General features: G+C 43.5%; 1 protein-coding gene across 4 annotated transcripts in view; it reads right to left on the bottom strand.

Annotated features, from left to right (window-relative positions):
• The window catches only part of dgkg (diacylglycerol kinase, gamma), a 985082-nt gene that overhangs the window by 613653 nt on the left and 355399 nt on the right, over positions 1-16030 (bottom strand). The gene's annotated exons all lie outside the window — the stretch shown is intronic.

Below are 16030 nucleotides of genomic sequence, written 5' to 3' on the forward strand. Positions count from 1 at the left end.
TTGTACAGGTGCCATCTCCCCCAGAGCCAGTTACAATTTACCAGGAATCTAAAGTCATCCCTCCTGCCCCATCTTTCCAGCTACATGTTCTTTTGCCTTATCCTCCTATTTCACGTGGCACGAGGAGTAATCTGGAGTGTTATGGGCCAGGGTTTAGAGAACATCAAAGTATATCATGGAGTTCACCTGACCCACAACTTTTAATAGATTTTGGTTATGGGGAGCACAAGGATCCACTCTACAGGTGTGATGCAACAAGAGATCTAAAGTAGTTTTAAAACAAAACAATGTTTTTTCTATGAATCCAGTTAATATTTTATAAACCCACAGTAATAATAATAACAATAATAATAATAATAATAATAATAATAATAATAATAATAATAATAATAATAATCGCTTATTGTCACGAGTAGGCTTCAATGAAGTTACTGTGAAAAGCCCTTGGTCGCCACATTCCGGCGCCTATTCAGGAAAGCCGGTATGGGAATTGAACCCGCGCTGCTGGCCTTTTTCTGCATTACAAGCCAGCTGTTTAACCTACTGTGCTAAACCAGCCCTTAGACATCTTACCAACCACCAACGCTGATAAGCCCCCCAAAAGGTACAGTACTCTATAGGTAACCCTTAGTAACTTTCCTAACAACATCCATAAGCCAAAACACTTTTTTAACAAAGACAGAGAACAGTTATCACTTTTAAATTATCAAGTGATCTAAACACCTTGTTTAACATACAGAGAGACCAGTACACATCTGCTTGGTTTGAATGCAGCTCTCCAACTGAAAGCGAAACTAAAACACAGAGCCAAAAAGAGCTTCCAACTCAAAACAGAAGTAAAAAGCAGAATCACATTCCAGCTCCACCCAGACAATGTCATCACTGCAGCCATTTGATAAAACACACAGTAACTTCATGACAGGAGATTACTACGAGCACAATCTACCTGAATGGGAACAGTGACCCATAGCGCGTGATTAGCCAGGTGTTTCCCGGCGTCCGAGCACCAAGCGACACCACGCTATCGAAAAGGCAGATCAGGAGCCTCAGCAGGAATGCACGGCTGAGGCTGCACTTAGTCCCGTTTTTTGCACTGACGAGCCTGGCCCGCCAGAACTCCTCAGTGCCTGGGAAAGATCGGGACGCCTGGGGCTGGATTTTCTGCAGCCCCGCGTTGAAATCGTGTTTGGCACGGGGGCAGAGAATCGATGTTTGCGCAGGAGTCGTGCCCGATGCCAGTCCCCGGAGAATCGCTCGCTCGTGTGTGGATTACGCGGCGCAGCTGGGGAGCCTTTGACAGGCTCCCCACGATTCCCCGGGCAAAACTGGCCGAGTTCCCGACGGCGTGGTTCTAACCACATATCGCCGGTCGGGAACCTCGGGTGATGTCCGCAGCCGCCCTGGTGGGGGTGGGAATCGAGCGCCGGGGGAAGCCTCATGAGTGGCTGGGGCAGCGATTGGGCAGCGCCATCTCGGGGGGGGGGGGGGTCCTCCATTCTCGATAACGGTCCACAGGCCGGGTCCGCCATGGCGCACAGCGCGGCCGCTGCAGGCCGCCGCCATGCGCATGCGCGGACTCCCGACCGGACGGGCGGGGGCCGTTTCCTCAGCCAGATCTGCGAGCAGCTCCCCGGGGTTCTGCTAGCCCCCTGCAGGTAGGAGAATCGCAACTGATTTTTTTTTTTTTTTAAAAAGGAAAATCAAGAGTGAAACACCAGTGTTTTTACGTTGCCGTGGGCACATAGACCCATTTTTGGAGATCCAGCCCCCGATCTCTCGACTCCCTGACATGGCCTCTAAATCCCCTCCAAGCCCCCAACTCATCGATAAAGGGGTCCTCCTCACCTCTCTCTTTCCCCCCCCCACCCTCCCCCGTGTCCTCCTCACCTCTGGTACCACTCTGCTCTGAGAGAAAGCACCTGGGGAGCCTCTGATCGCCAGGGAGACCCCCACGAGTGCCATTCCATCTGTTCCCCGTTAGTAGGGACCAGCAGTGATTCGCGCTTGCCAGAGGTCTCCAAGGCAAGGGAGTTGGATCACACACCTTGGTTAGATCTTGCGAATGCGTATTAGAGTGAGACAAGCTGTCTCACTCTAATATGCAGATTCACCAGAAAACGATCCCACCCACAATGAGCGGGACTCACAATGCGACATCTCGCGAGATCGTTTTAGATCTCGTGAGATGTGGCGAGCCGTGTTGACCCTGGAAGAGGGATTTCCCGGCATCTACCGGCCGTGTCTTGCTGCTTTTCGGGTGCAACACAGCCAGTAAATCTTGCCTACGATTTAAAGAATCCCTGATCACTATTGCTCTTCCCTTCTTCCTCCTCCCCTCCTAGACAGCCAAACCGTTCGCAGTGACACAAACGTGGCTCGTTACTGCATTCCTCTGAGGAACAAACAACCTCACCAGTTCCAAAATGGAAAACCAATTTCTAACTGAAACTCCAGGGGGCTCCGGCACCATCTGCCTGGTTCTCTTGGACTGCTTGGTAGTCACCTAGTCTCTTTCTGCTGCCAGGTTTCGAAGCTGCAGTGTGACCACCTCTTTGAACCTGCTATCCATGTAGCTCTCAGTTTTGCAAATGCACTACTGGACATCATTGACGCATACACATAGACCAATTAAATACCAATCATGATGAATAAATAGTGATCAGATCACCACAGGTATTAACTTCGGTGGACATGGCTATATGGCAGATGATATTAGATGTTTGGTGGTATGGTTAGACTCCTCTTTCCATGAGCATTCTCAAAATGATTTATTATTTGGGATACTCTTTGAAGGAGCAAGGGTCCATACAACCTGTGTACCTTAATGTCCTGGGTCCTTTGTTGGATCAACACACCAGGATTTAAAATGTCTGAAGATGTACAGAGTGGGTCTTAAACAGGATTAAGGAACTGATGGAATGTGTGAAATATCTTAATGGTCTAGGAGATGTGGGTCTGGCCACTGGTGTTTTAATAATAAAATGTAGCAGGCTATCCAGCAGGATGAATAGAAGAGTTTGAGAAAAGCGAAGTATGTTTTGCTTTCTCTAACATTGTTGTATTGATGTCACTTTTATGTACTTTTGATGTAGCATTATTTAGTGGGAACATGCATGGAAGGTAAAGACCAAATATAGAATTAGTAGAAATTGTCATTGAACCACTGTATTCTGTACATGTGCTGGATTTGGGAATGTTATGTACCGTGAGTGCCTGAGTTCTCAAACTGAATCACGATACAATAAAGACCCATTTAGTGATCCAGGAATGGAGAAGTGTAATGTATCAAAGATGACAACTGGTGTCTGTGTGCTCTGGTGTTTAAAGAAACAAATTGGAACAAGAAGGAGGCCCAACACCTTTCTGTGTGTAAATTAGCTGCTCTGCTTGTCTGCATAACAAGAGTGACTGCATTTTGGCTGTCCTAAGGCTGTTAAATGCAGTCTCAAAATGTTAGGTTTTTCTTCATGCAAACTGGTTTGGTTTTGCAGTGAAACGGCAATATCAAGCAGCTGTAAAAGACCACTGTTTAATACTCCAGACACCTGTTAAATACACGGCTTTTCCTCAGTTCCCTGCTGGCCCTGTTTTAGTCATTTTGATTTATTTCAATCTTTTGCAGCTTTGAAATAGATTTGGTTCAAACTGCATCACAGAATTCTCCGCTGGTGTTGATGATTGCCTAATAACTGAAATGAGCCATGATTTCCTCAACTGAACATGACTGTTACTAATTGGCAATAAATATATAATGACAATCAACTGGAGCGTTTATTATTTTTTTTAGTCATTCACAGTTCCAACCTGCTGTTCTAAGCATGTTTTCATTCAAATACACTGCAAAAATATTTTTAGGCAGTATTTTTTCTGGCAAATATATATTTTTTAGCATCCAGGCAATATCTCTTCAGTATGCAAGTTGCTTGTACTTTGTCATAATCCAATGAATTGGCTGTATGACAGAATGCCAGAGAATATTATTGTGGTGAAGGATCACCAGTAATGCCTGGCTACTGATCAATTATTCCCCATATAGATTGTTGCATCTGTATGTTACGAGTAACTAATCAAAATAATATTATTTTCTACAGTAGGATGCAATATTTTTTTAGGGGCTAAATCAGTTAGGGACTGCTAAATTAAACAATAAGCAAAAAGGGAGGACTGCATTTAAAAGTACAAACTTCGTTGAAGGCTGGGTAAAAAGCTGTGGAATTGTTAATGGTGGTTCAGATATATGTTACAAGAACCTTCCAAAGTTGAACACATCTGACAATGCAGCATCTCCTCAGCACTGTAGAGAGCTGTCAACAGGTGAATTATGGGAAGACCAAGAGACAGCAATTCACTTTGCTGAATTAAATGCTTATGCCCAGCTAGCTATGTGGCAGTTTCTGAGGAATTAATTTTACTCAGATCGTAATGCCTTTCAAAAGGGACCCAAGACTTGTACTTTAAGTTATAATCCTATTAACTGGCTGCAAAACTTCGCAGGGTAAAGAAAAAAAGAAAACTGGGTATTTCTTAATAACTGCTGACAATTTATCAGCAAGCAGCAAATCTTTTCAATCTTCAAGTGCTCGAGTCAGTGCAGAGAATTGTCACAAGGTTGGTCCCAAGTGTTGATGGGTCACAAGGGAAAATTGAAGAGCTTCTCAGCCTGTAAAGGATCTATCTGGGAGGTGATATTATAAAAGTACATAATATAGCAATAGGAGTAATTAAAAAATAATCTGTAATATGAGATTTGATTGAGAAGCAACTGCACAAGGGAAACAGACAGATTCATTAAAATTATGGGAGTAGGACATGGCCACACTTGTTCAAACTAGTAAAATGCAATTAGATTTCGCCAGCAATGGGGAAAGCCGTAGGACAATTCTAGATGAAGGAATTATGATGGAATTATAATGGTCAAATGGCTTTCTGCATATCACAGCATCTTCTGTATATGTTGCAATAAAGAATCATTACAGATAGAGGAGGCAAGAAAAAAACTACAATCACATCATTCTTTAATACATAACCTTCACCAACAGTTCACTGAAAGTACTGAATGCTGCATTGTTCAAAGTGCTATCCTTCACGTGGATGTCTAATGTCCACTTTAAACGAGAACAAGATCCAGTGGCACTATTTGATGATGACCATGTAATTCTCACATACATTCTGGCTGACATTCTTCTTTTGAACATCTTCATCAATAAAAAAGATTAACTGGTCATTCATATCTGATGTGAAATCTTGTAGTGTGCAAAACCTTGTTTGCACAATGCCAGAAACTGCACTCCTAGTAATTCATTGTAACTGATGTTGAGAAATGTGGTAAGGTGGTAAACATAGCAAGCTCATATTTCCACACCTGTCGCAGCATGAGATTACATTATTCCAGATTTTACTGGAGTGGAGCATCTCATGGCTCGAAGCAAAGTTTGGTTTTATCGCCCCAACTTTCAGTCCCACTTATTTTTGCGCTGGATTTGCGAGTTGATTAGAGCATGGAGAGGTTAACTGAGCCTCGCAAACTTTGTGAATGGTGAAATCAGCAGTCTATCTCCTTAAGCAATGAAATTTAAGGCTGTGGGTCTATAACACGGAGTGCACCTACATCGCATGGACTGGCATGGTTCAACACATCGACTCATGATCACCATCTCATGGGGAATTGGGGATGGGCAATAAAAATGCTGGCCTGACCGGCAACACCAAGTCTCTTGAAAGAATTTTAAAAAAATTCAACCTCCAGGGATAATTTAGAACCCGCAAGAGTGGGACACCACAGTTTGATTTATTCCCATTCCCAGCCTCAACGGTTGAGTAACGTACCAAGGTTATACATCACATCAGAGTCCTTACGCTGTTAACCAGCAACCCTAACCTTCAGGACATTTAAATTGTTTTTATACACAAATCCAGTAATTTCTTGCATTTTGATGAAATTGGTGTTGAGTTATTTTCTGAGGCAAATAGCGGAGTAGCACAAAATCATCCAGAAATTCGTTGCGATTCACAGCTCATGCCATACCTCTTGTTCACTATAAATCTGATATTTTATACATAAATAATGGCAGGGGCATTATTTTTCCAATACGTCTGGCCCAATAGTCAGCAGGAATACTTCTGCTATTAAGTCTTGAAAGGAAATTCTTCCGAAGTTTTGAATATCGCATCAAAAATATCCCAAGAATATGCAAAGCAATTTCAATTTTTAAAATATTTTATTGGGTTCACATTTATTTAAAATAATATTACAAGGGATATCACACAACAATAAAGGGAAATCTACAAAATGGGTATATAAAAGAAAAAGTAAACAGTCTATACATACAAAAGTAACAAATATACAGATATGGGGCCCCAAGTTGGGCCCCTGGTGGTCGGTTGCCACACCGTTCTGTATTAGTTATAAGCCTCACACAAATGTGAGGTTATCCATTTTGGTAGGAATAACATCAAAAGAGATTATTATTTAAATGATAAAATATTAAAACATGCTGCTGTGCAGAGGGACTTACTTGGGTGTCCTAGTGCATGAGTCGCAAAAAGTTGGTTTACAGGTGCAACAGGTGATTAAGAAGGCGAATGGAGTTTTGTCCTTCATTGCTAGAGGAATGGAATTTAAGACTAGGGCGGTTATGCTGCAACTGTATAAGGTGTTAGTGAGGCCACACCTGGAGTAGTGTGTTCAGTTTTGGTCTCCTTACCCGAAAAAAGACGTACTGGCGCTGGAGGGTGTGCCGAGGAGAATCACTGGGTTAATCCCAGAGTTGAGGGGGTTGGATTATGAGGAGAGGTTGAGTAGACTGGGACTGTACTCGTTGGAATTTAGAAGGATGCAGGGGGATCTTATAGAAACACATAAAATTATGAAGGGAATAGACAGGATAGATGCGAGCAGGTTGTTTCCACTGGCGGGTGAAAGCAGAACTAGGGGGCATAGCCTCAAAATAAGGGGAAGTAGATTTAGGACGGAGTTTAGGAGGAGGTTCTTCACCAAAAGTGTTGTGAATCTATGGAATTCCTTGCCCAGTGAAGCAGTTGAGACTCCTTCATTAAATGTTTTCAAGATAAAGATAGATAGTTTTTTTAAGAATAAAGGAATGAAGGGTTATGGTGTTCGGGTCAGAAAGTGGAGCTGAGTCCACAAAAGATCAACCATTCAACCAAAGATCTCATTGAATGGCGGAGCAGGCCCGTAGGTCCATATGGCCGACTTCTGTTCCTAGTTCTTATGTTCTTACATGTTACCAGTTGACATTAAAACATACCATGGTGTGTTTGGTGCCAACCAGGCATACTTTGTAGTTGTGGTTGCACCCCTGCGTTTCCTTGCCCCTTGTCCCCTCTGCCCTGTGTCCTTGGTGGACAATTCAACTCCGATTCCACTCTGTGGAAGTTCAGGTCTCCTCAGTCCTCCTGGTGTCCTCCCCCTCCTATCTCCGCCGATACGCTTCGCCTCACTTTCTTTTCTCCTTCTGTTATCCGTTTCGGTCCTCCCTACCCCCATTTTCCCCGCCCCCACTGACTGCTGGTCACAAACAGATCTTGGAACAAGCTGGTGAATAGCTTCCACGTGTTGAGTAAACCTACCTTCGACCCGCGAATGGTATATTTCACCTTTTTCAATTTAAGGAATTTTGCCAGATCAGACAGCCAGTCTGCGGCCTTAGGGGCACTGATCTCCAGCCGAGTGGGAGTCTCCGGCAGGCGATCAGGGATGCAAAGGCTCAGGCGTCTGCCCCTCTCCCCATAAAAAGTTCTGATTCTTCTGATATCCCGAAGACCACCACTAGTGAGCATAGTTTCATCCTCACCCCCACACAACGTTGGACATGGCCTCAAAAAAGGAGGTCCAGTACCTGACAAGTCTGGGACAGGACCGGAACAAGTGGCTGTGGTTGGCCGGGCCTCCCTGGCACTGTTCACATTTGTCCTTCACCTCCGGGAAGAACCTTCTCATGCATGTTCTGGTTAACTGTGCCATGTGCACCACCTTTAGCTTTGTTAGGCTCAGCCCTGCTTATGAGGAGGTGGAGTTCACCTATGCAGTTCTTAGATCAAACATTCTCCCCTATCTCTATGTCTGGCTCTTCCTCCCACTTCTCCAGTCTCTTGCCGTAGCTCCTCTAGTAGTTGTCTGTACATGTCAGCGCAGTTACAGTCGCTTAGTTCACCCACGGTTAGAAATCTGTCCAGTAGGGAATGTCCTGGTAGCTGGAGGAACATTGTTGTCTCCTTGCGGATGAAGTTCCTTACTTGCTTATGCCGAAGCTTGTTCTCTTTCGGGAGCTGGATCTTGCCCATGAGTTCCTCCAGGATCGCTACTCTGTCTTCCACATATAGGTTCCCTACAGCCAATATCCCTTTGTGCCGTCTCCACCTTTTGAAGGAGGCATCTATTGTCGCAGAGGTGATTTTATGGTTCTTGCAGATGGGGGCCTTGGTGGACAATTCAACTCCGATTCCACTCTGTGGAAGTTCAGGTCTCCTCAGTCCTCTGAGGTAGCGATTGCCAAAGATTCACCATCCTGAGTGAAGACATTCTTCCTCATCTCCATCCTAAATGGCCTGCCCCTTATTCTTAATTTTTTTTTTCGCGTACCCAATTCATTTCTTTTTCCAATTAATGAGCAATTTAGCGAGGCCAATCCACCTAACCTGCCCATCTTTGGGTTGTGGGGGCAAAACCCACATAAACACGGGGAAAATGTGCAAACTCCACATGAACAGTGACCCAGAGCCAGGATCGAACCTGGGACCTCGGCGCCGTGAAGCAGCAGGGCTAACCCACTGTGTCACCGTGCTGCCCACCTGCCCCTTATTCCAAGACTGCGCCCTCTGGTTCTCGACCCCCCCACTAAGGGAAACATCCTTCCTTCATCTGCCTTGTCGAGCCCTTGTATCTTGTATCGTAAACTTAGATTACCTCTTATTCTTCTAAACTCAGGAGAATACAGGCTCAGTCTCTCCTCATAGGACAATCCTGCTATCCCAGGGGTAGTCTGGTGAATCTTTATTGCACTCCCTCCAAAACAAATATATCCTTCCTCAGGTAATGAGACCAAACTGTACACAATACTCCAGGAGCAGCCTCAGCAAGATTCCATACAATACAAGTGAGACTTCTGCATTTCTGGACTCAAATCCTCTTGCAATAAAGGCCAACGGATCCTAATTCTTCTCAATTGTTTGCTGCACTTGCATTTTAGCTTTAAGTGAATAATGAACAAGGACACCCAAGTCCCTTTTGACATCACTGCTCCCTAACCTCACACCATGTAATAAATACTCTGCATTTCTGTTTGTCCTACCAAAATGGACAAATTCACATTTTCCACATTATATCCACCTGCCATGTTCTTGCCCACTGAAACCGCTTTGAATCCTCCTTGCAACGCACATTTTCACATAATTTTGAGTCATCATTACATTTTATCCCCACATCCAACTCATTGAAATAGATTGGGAATAGCTGGGCCCCCAAGCACTGATCCTTCAGTACCCTACCCGTCACAGCCTGCCAACCTGGAAATGACCTATTTATTCCTACTCTCCTTTTCCTACCCTTTAACCAATTCTCAATCCAAGTCAGTATATTATCGCCAATCCCCTGTGCTCCCATTTTGTTTACTAATCTGTGTGGAACCTCATCGAAAGCTTTCTGAAAATGCAAATACATCACACCCAATGGTATTCTGCTAGTTACATACTCAGAAAACACCAACACGTTTGTTAAACATGATTTTCCTTTCACAAATACAGGTTGATTCTGCCCAATCCTATTATTATTTTCTAAGTGACCAGTTGTCACATCCTTTATAATAGATTCTCTCATTTTCCCAATGACTGGTATCAGGAGTATAAGATGGTTGATTGAGTAATTACCATTGCTGTTTACAGCAACAAGTAAAATGATAATAAAAGCAATTTACAGTGGACGCTGGAATGTGAAACAGAACTACTGGACAATCTCAGCAGGTTTGACAGCATCTGTGGAGAGAGAACGGAGCTAATGTTTTGAGTCTGGATGACTCCTTGTCAAAATGATGATTGGAACATGGTGAATGGTGAATCTGGTTCTAAGTAGGAAAATATAAGCACTCAATTCCTTTCTCCCTCCCATTTTCTCTCTCTCTATTTTCCTTTATCCATCTCCTACATTTTTCCTCTTTTGCCCCTCTCGTTTCCCTTTCTTTCCTTTCTCCTTTGTATCCCTTTCAAAGGCATTAGAAGAGAGGAACTTAAAGAGAGACAACCTGTAACAGATTTATATGAAAAGGAAACTGACTTATCATCAAAACGGCGTAGAACATGAAAGAGAGGTAAAAGCTCTGGCAATCATTTCATCTATATCAATGTTTGTATCAGTTTGCTCAGTTTGTATCTCTATGATATAAGTTTTGGAAAGGGAGCAGAAAAAAGCAAAGAGAGAGCATCCTTGTACTTGTGAGAAAGGTGACAATTTCCAAATAGCCCTTTATAACAAAATGACAAATAACACATTGTTTCTATTTTTAAAATAATAAAACACACAAAGAGGTTCTTTCTCATTGAACGTATTAATACAGGATTGGACTGTGTTAGATTATATTGAATGTGTTTACAATGCTCGAGAGTCCTACCACCTAGAAAGGAGCTCTTTCCAATCTGCATGTCTGATTAGATCAATAACAAAAAGCCGCACCACGAGTGCACTAGTTGGAATAAAGTGCATGTAATGTTTGCTTTATACACATGATAATTTCATAAAAGACAAAATGTTGCACAACTCTGTAAACACCCGTCTTCCTACTTAGCTCTTACTCCACGCACAAATAGCTCTGTGCTAAATGAGTCCATCAATTCAGATAGTATAAACATTACAGATGAATGCACAAGGCAACATTAACATTCAATTCCATCTCCAAGCATAGACCAGAGGAATTAGTGCTTGTTATCAAGAAAGTATGATGATGGAATGATTTAAAACTAAAATTGTTTTACAATTTATCAGCCACAGCTTCCCACAAAATGAGAGCAGACCACTTCAATAAAGCACATGATCAAAGAAACTCAAACTGTGCCATTCCTTCACACATGGATATTGTTTGCACCATTCATGAGCAAATAGCATGGAAAAGGTTGCAATTAAAAAGGACACTTTCAATGCAGTATTGCAGAATCGGTCTGGAGCAGAAGGGCCATTTGGCCCATCGTTCCTGTATCGGCTCTCCAAATGAACACCACGATTTAGCGCCATTCCCCTCCCTTTTCCCTGTATCTCTGCACAACAATCTAATGCCTTCTTGAAAGCTTTAATTGAACCTGCCTTCACCACACTTCCAAACCGTGCATTCCAAACTTGAACCACTCGTATGAAAACGTTTTTTCTGACATCACATTTTCTTCTTTTGCAAATCACCTTAAATCTGTGCCCTCTCTCTTTTTACGAGAATGAGCAGTTTCTCCCTATCTATTCTGTCCATGTTTGGTGTCATCCGCAAACTTTGAAATTGTACCTTGAAAACCAAGATCGGGATCATTAATATATCAGGAAAAGCAAGGGTCCCAAAATCAACCCCTGGGAACACCACAACAAACCTTCTTTCAGCCCAAAAAATATCAATTGACCATTACTCTCTGCTTCCTATTATTTAGCCAATTTTACATACATTACTACTGTCCCTTTTATTCCATGAGCTATAACTTTTCTCACAAGTCTGTTGTATGGCACTGTATCAAATGCTATCTGAAAGTCCATGTACACCACATCAATAGCAATATCCTTATCGACCTTTTCTGTTACCTCCACAAACAAATCAAGAAAGTTAGTTGAACACAATTTCATCTTTAGAAATCCATGTTGGCTCTTCCTAATCAACCCATATTTGTCCATGTGACTACTAATTCTATCCCAAATAATTGTTTTTAGAAGCTTGCCTACCACTGAAATTAAATTGACTGGTCTGTAATTGCTGGGGCAATCCTTACTACCCTTTTTGGAATTAGGACATAACATATACAATTCTTCCCCGAGAGAAGACTGCAAGATTATGGCCAGTGCCCTTTCAATTTGCATTCTTACTTCCTTCAATATTCTTGGATGCATTTCATCCGGTCCCTGTACCTTGTCCAATTTAAGTACAGACAGTCTATTCAACACTTCCTCATCAATTTTGAACCCTTCTGGTGACAGTTTCCTCATCTGTCACCATGTCCTGGCTAGCATCTGCCTCCTTTATAAACAAGGTTGCAATACAAAGTATTCATTTAACACTTCAGCCATGCCCCCAGCCTTCATGTATAAATTGCCTTCCCTAATAGGCCATACTCCTCCTGTTCGTAGAATTCCATTCGACCCATCGGGTCTGCACCGACCCTTCGTATGAGCACTCTACCCATGTCCCCATTCATCTGCCTTATCCCTGTAACCCCATAACCAAACCTGCACATCCCTGGCCTGTGGGAGGAAACCGGAGCACCTGAAGGAAACCTTCGCAGACACAGGGAGAATGTGCAAACTGCACACAGACAGTGACCCAAAGCTGGAATTGAACCTGGTTGCCTGGTGCTGTGAGGCAGCAGTGCTAACGACTGTGCCACCTAGGTTCCATCCTTTACTATTTACATGCCGATGGAAGACTTTGGGTTTCCCCTTTATTTGGTCGCCAGTCTTTTCTCATAATCGGTCCTTGCTCCTCTAATATGCTTTATCACCTTCCCGCAAATTGCATGATGGTGGGATTTGATCTCAGGTCCCCAGAGCATAACACTGTGTCACTGGATTACTAGTCTAGTGACAATACCACTGCATCACTGTATGTGGAGTTCTTAAACGTTCATAAAAGTCATGCCTGAAAGGTGTGAGGAAATTGAATTAGTATCGGTTAAAATGAAGTCTCCTCAGTTTCTCTGCTTCAACTCTACATACATTTTCTTCACTTCTCTTCTAGGCTCTTACATGAAGTTCTGTGACTCTTCCAAGGGTAATATCCTTTCCTGCTTTACTAAAAGAAAGTTAAGGATAATTTTTTTGCAATTGTTTAATGCAAAGCGACCTCTCTAAATATAATGATCACTTTCTCAGTAGCTAGTTTAAAAGATATTATTTAACTCGTTATTTAATACAACAATTTTAAATAAGAATTATTCAATTTAATTAATGCCACTTTCATTTTTGGCAATTTATATTAAACGCCTCTCCCACTTTGTTCAGCACTTTCTCTTAGTTGCTAAGGGTTCTCTTTTGCCCTGATTTGAATGTCTGGAAATGCTCCAATGCTTGTGCCAATGATCCAGATGCATGAAAATGAGCGAGAATCATATGATGTGAAATTCCAAGTTCGTCTCAACAGATCTGACTTATTTTTCAGTCAATAAATGGCATCTATTGCTACTTCCCATGTTGTGCCAACTTGTAATATTGTCAGCAGCACCTGACATTTCTCCTGTTATTCGCTGGTCTTCAAGTTAGCTGCAAATTAGGGGGATTTAAAAGACACTTCTGTTTCTTAAAACCACTATTTTTTAAAACCATTAACTTGGTTATTAAAAGGTGTATGAAGAGGAAGAATTTATAAATAAGGATCATGGTATGATGATCCCGTCGTTAAAATGAAGTACCACTCATAGGTCATGAGGATACACTCTCACACTTCTGCACCCCCAATGGATAACAGTATGTCAATGATAATGTTGCAATTTAGTGGAAGTACTGACAATGGCATCATTGTCACACTAAACCCAATTAAAGGATTGGTCTTTGTTGTCTGTTGCATTTTCCCAGCCTCTTCCAATAAATCAGAACAGCCCCTACAGTCTCCCTTCCCTCCAGAGCTTCAAACACTGTGTATACTATAGCTTCCTCTCCTTCTGGCTCCACAACTTCTGATTTTGCTCTCACAGCCTCGTCTAAAACGTTCCTTGACATCTCTTCAATTGCACGCAGAGTGTAGTTATTTTCTGTTGTTGTGGTACCCTGTACAAGTTGTGCAACACTGGTTCTGCAGTGCTACGAATTGTTTGTCATACCGTATCTGACACACAAATAAGCTTTTCCAAACACAGAGAAGCTGTGTCATGGAACTTTGCTGTTTTTGTGTAGTGACCCATCTGCTTTCTATTTTAACATTCCTGTAATTTAGTTCAAGTGCAGATGTCCACACCGCTTGATAAATGAAACATAGAATCAACAAAAGCTGCACAAGATTGTGATAAAGGTAAAGTCGCCATAGTAGCAGATGATCATTGTCTGCTTTCCCCTGTGAGGGGGAGAGCTGACTGCTTGCGGTTTAACCTGAGGATCACCGCACCTCAGGCGAGGGGCAAGGTTTAGAAGCTGGGCCTTCGTGAATAACCAAGATTGTGATAATGGTAACTGCGATAACACATCTGAGCCATAGCATGGATATATTAAAAAGTGGTCTATTGTGAATATTTCTCGGATAACAGCAGCATTGCAATGAAACTTATTTTCAGTTTAAAACCACTTTTTGTAGCTAGTAAATAAAATAAATTAATTGGACACACAGACCGTCAAGTCTCATTATTTTTGTTCCAAAAGTCTTATTCCGGGGTGGCACAGTGGCCAGTGGTTAGCACTGCTAACTCACAGCACCAGGGACCCAGCTTCGATTCTGATCTCAGGCATGGAGTTTGCAGATTCTCCCCGTGTCTGCCTGAGTTTCTTCCGGGTGTTCCGGTTTCCTCCCACAGTCCGAAGATGTGCAGATTAGGTGGATTGGTCATTCTAAATTGCCCCTTAAGTGTCGAAAGTTCAGGTGGGGTTATGGGGATAGTGCAGGGGGATTGGATCTGGGTAGGGCGCTCTTTCAGAGGATCGGTGCAGATTCAATGGGCCAAATGGCCTCCTTCTTCACTATCGGCATTCTATGGGCGGGATTCTCCGGTCTCCGGCGCCAAAATCGCGTTCGGCAATTGGCCAGAGAATCAACATTGGCGCTGAAATCGGGAAAGCCGCCACTTTTGCAATGCTCCGCACCCTCCAAAACGGCATACCCTAAGAGTGCGGCGCACGCCATATGGACGGCCTCAGGACGTTACCTGAGGCCCTACCCCGAAGGGCCGAGTTCCCGACAGCGTCAGTCATGTGGGGCAGTTATTTTCGGGAACTCGGCGTGGCCGCTGCGGACTAAGTCCAGCGCCGCCACAGTCGGGGGGTGGGGGAACGATCCGCAGTCGGGGGGTGGGGGGGGGGAGCCGATCCACAGGCAGGTGGGGTTTTGGCAGGGGCTGGAGGCACCGGTGGGGTGGTGGTGAGCCTGGCCATAGAGAGGCACTGTTTGGCAAGCAGGGACCGTGCGCGGCCGGCGCCATGTTGCACGGCGCAGCCACTGCAGGACGCCACCATGCGCATGTGCAGCCACAGACCCGGCAATTTTACGGCCATATCCGCAGCTAGAGCCAGGGGCACCACGCTGCGTGCCTGCTAGCCCCCCCACCAGATGGGGGAAAATCGCTGGCCGTTTTTTCGGTCATAAAACGCCACCGTTCCCACGCTGGCATCAGCACTTAGTCTCAGAATCGGAGAATCCAACACCTTGATTCTATTGAAAATTGTACCTGCATAATCGGATGCAAGGGAAGCACTCTAGTTTCAACGTTTCAATCAGCCTAAACATTTTCATTAGATACTGTGCTGCTATTTCTTATCTCCGTTCCTCAATTCATTCCCTCGCTCTTCTCAAGGCCTATGCTGAGATAACATGGGCATTGGCAATCCTCTAGCACCATGTCTTAAATTACCATTCTGGATTGTGATCCAAAACAGCAGACTATTTGACTATGGCAAGTATTGCAACTGAGTCCAAAGCTTATCCTTGCTGAACGTCTGTCTAATATATTCCAGCAAAAACAACTGGTACAGCAATCTAGAACAGGGACAGTGATACAAGTGCTGCTCCAGCCTAATCAGCACAATCTGGGAATCAAACTGGGGCCTTCTGGTCTACATGGTTTATTATGAGGTATAGCTCTTTACCAACTATGTTTTTGCACACCCAAACATTACAGTTTGTCTCAATAACAATCT

The sequence above is a fragment of the Scyliorhinus torazame genome, chromosome 2, assembly GCF_047496885.1.
Source record: "Scyliorhinus torazame isolate Kashiwa2021f chromosome 2, sScyTor2.1, whole genome shotgun sequence".
Lineage (NCBI taxonomy): Eukaryota > Metazoa > Chordata > Chondrichthyes > Carcharhiniformes > Scyliorhinidae > Scyliorhinus > Scyliorhinus torazame.